Raw genomic sequence first — 3,677 nt, forward strand, 5'->3', positions numbered from 1 at the left:
CTTTGTGTCTGTTGAACCTTTTTAACATTTAACCCTCTGTGTCAGAGTTTTGTTTGAGGCTTTCGTCTGACTGATTATGGAGATAAGTGATCAGGGAAGTGGTAAATACACTGCCCAGCCAAAATAAAGTGTGTCACACTTATTTTGTTGGACCACCTTTAGTTATCAGTATGGTGTGCATTTGCCATGGCACTGTTTCAACAATCTTGCGCAATGTCAGAACGTTTACAGTTGTGGTCAGAAGTTTACATACAGTGACGTGAATGTCATGGCAATATTTGGGCTTTCAGTAATTTCTTTGAACTGTTCTTTTTCTGTGGCAGAATGTATAGGATACAGCTTTAAAAAAAAAACAACACAAATTTGGTGCAGAAGTTTTAATTTTCTTTGGGTTTTCTGAAATGACAGGGTCAAAAATATACATACAGCACACCTAATATTTGGGTAAAATGTCTTTTTGCAAGATTGACCTTTTCCAAACATTTTTGTTTACTATGAACAAGCTCCTAGCAGAATTCTCATCTCATCTCATTATCTCTAGCCGCTTTATCCTTCTACAGGGTCGCAGGCAAGCTGGAGCCTATCCCAGCTGAACTACGGGCGAAAGGCGGGGTACACCCTGGACAAGTCGCCAGGTCATCACAGGGCTGACACATAGACACAGACAACCATTCACATTCACACCTACGGTCAATTTAGAGTCACCAGTTAACCTAACCTGCATGTCTTTGGACTGTGGGGGAAACCAGAGCACCCGGAGGAAACCCACGCGGACACGGGGAGAACATGCAAACTCCACACAGAAAGGCCCTCGCCGGCCCCGGGGCTCGAACCCAGGACCTTCTTGCTGTGAGGCGACAGCGCTAACCACTACACCACCGTGCTGCCCTCCTAGCAGAATTCTGGTTGGATATTTCCTGGCTCTTCATGGTAGAATTGGTAGAGTTCAATTAAATTTTTTTTTTTCTTGGCATGGACTCGACTTATAAGCACGATCCATATATTTTCAATAGGGTTAAAGTCAAGACTTGTTTTAAGCTTAATGTTAGCCTGCTTTATCTTCCACAACCAACGCTGATGCGTGTTTGGGTTCATTGTCCTGTTGTAACTCTCAAGTCCAAAGTCATGTTCAAGTTTCTGATGGTTTATGCTGAAGAATTCTGAGGCAGTCCTCTTTCTTCATTATTCCATCCACTTTGTGCAATGAACCAGTTCCACTGGCAGTAAAACAGCCCCAGAACATGATGATCCTACCACCACCAGCTGGTACAGTGTCCCTCTGTACATGGTGGTCATTGTGGCCAAACAACTCAATCTTTGTCTCATCTGACCATACAGTTTTCCTCCAGAAGGCTTTTTCTTTGTCCGTGTAGTCCGCTTCAAACTTTAAGCTTGAAGGTGTCAATTTTGGAGCAGGGGGTTATTTCTTGGATAGCAGCCTCTTAGTCCATGGTGATCTGAACTGTAGACAGTGATCCATCAGCTTCCAGTTCATGGCAGGGCTGTGCCATGGTGGTTCCCAGGTTGTTCCTGACCATCCAAACCAGTTTCCTTTCAGCTGAAGGTGACGGTTTGGGTTTTCTTGAAGCAAAATGGCTTGGCAAAGTGACTACACCTCACAATAACTTGGATACAATTGTTTGAACTGATCTTGGAATTTGCAGTTGTTTAGAAATGGCTCCGAGAGACATTCTGGAGTTGTTTATATATGCAATCCTCTTTCTCAGATCTGCACTGAGCTCCTTGGACTTTCCCATTTTACTGTGTGTTGGTCAATCCAATGTGTGCTGTGAACAAACCCTTTTTATGAAGGCACAGAGAAGCTATCAGGTGTAGTCAATCATGATCATTAACCGGAAGTTAAGAGACCTCGGCCTTGGCAAGAAAGAGACATTTTGGAAGTTTCAGCACCTCTAAATTAATAATCTAAGTAAGCGTATGTACATTTTTGACCCTGTATGTATAATTTTGACCCTGTGTTGATTTCAGAAAACCCAAAGAAAATTAAAACTTGTGCACCAAATTCTAGTGTTTTTTTTTTATTAAAGATGTATGCTGTACGATCATTCTGCCACAGAAAAAGAACAGTTCAAAGAAATTACTGAAAGCCCAAATATTGCCATGACATTCATATCCAAGATGACATTCATGTCACTGTATGTAAACTTCTGACCACAACTGTGTTTCCATCCAGAGTTCCATCCAGTTCTTCACCAGGATTTTGTCTTGATGACAGGAGAGTCAAACCACTCTGTAAAGTCTTCTCCAGGGCTTTCAATAGGGATAGCTTCTGGACTCTGTGGTGGCCAATTCATGTATGAAAATAATTGCTCATGCTTTCTGAACCACTCTTTCACAATCTGAGCCCTAATTTTATGTCTATGCCATCAGGAAAGAAGAAAAATCCATTGATGTGATAACCTAGCCATTCAGTACATTCAGGTCTAAAAAGATTTCATCAGCTGACTTCATTTTATTGCCATGTAGTGTTGCTGAGCCTCAATTTGATCAACTGAAGCAACCCCAGATCATAACACTGCCTCCAGAGGCTTGTACAGTCAAGTCAAGTTTATTTGTATAGCGCTTTTAAGAATTGTCGCAATTAACGCTTTTAACATTGTCGCAAAGCAGCTTTACAGAATTTGAACGACTTAAACCATGAGCTAATTTTATCCCTAATCTATCCCCAATGAGCAAGCCTGTGGCGACGGTGGCAAGGAAAAACTCCCTTAGACGACATGAGGAAGAAACCTCGAGAGGAACCAGACTCAAAAAGGAATCCATCCTCATTTGGGCAACAACAGACAACATGACTATAACATTAACAGTTTTAACATGAAGTCAGTTCTGTTGATGTTATAACTCTTCATTGATGGAAACTTGAGTGCAAAACTGTTCATGACAACTGTAGTCCTCAGCCATAAAAGCATTACTGTAAGTGTCCAGAGGGTCATCCAGGTGTGACTTTCGACTGTCCACATGGGGCTGTCCTCCACAGGAGCGATGCGATGGGACTCCAACCAGACACAGGGCACCAGGATGGATCAGGCAGGTCCAAGGAGCAGAAGAGGTCAGCATGTCAATCCCAGGATTGACATGTAACTCAGAGGGACAGATTTTTTTGAGGGAGAGAGAGAAAACACAGGTTGTTAGGTATGCCCAATGTCACCTGAATAAGTAGGAACAGTATACATATTGCACTGAATACAAGCAGGGACTCCGGCAACTAACTATGACAGCATAACTAAAAGGGGAGAGCCAGAAGGTAACACAGGCATGAGGGAGCCCCAGAACATAAAGCAGCCAGCCACTACACCGTCAACAAACTTGAGTGAGCAAACGAGTGGGGGACTGACAGCATCCACACATCCCAGTTTACCAAAACACTCTGTCTGAGGACCCTCCAGATCTACACCTTTACCTCATAAACACCATTAACAAAAGGCTTGACTAAACAGATATGTTTTCAGCCTAGACTTAAATGCTGAGACTGTGTCTGATTCACGAACACTACATGGAAGGCTGTTCCATAACTGTGGGGCTTTGTAAGAAAAGGCTCTGCCCCCTGATGTAGCCTTCACTATATGAGGTACCAGCAGATAGCCTGCACCTTTTGATCTAAGTAGGTGTGACGGGTCATAGAGGACCAGAAGTTCACTGAGGTACTGTGGTGCGAG

The sequence above is a fragment of the Neoarius graeffei genome, chromosome 6 (assembly GCF_027579695.1).
Source record: "Neoarius graeffei isolate fNeoGra1 chromosome 6, fNeoGra1.pri, whole genome shotgun sequence".
Classification (NCBI taxonomy): Eukaryota; Metazoa; Chordata; class Actinopteri; order Siluriformes; family Ariidae; genus Neoarius; species Neoarius graeffei.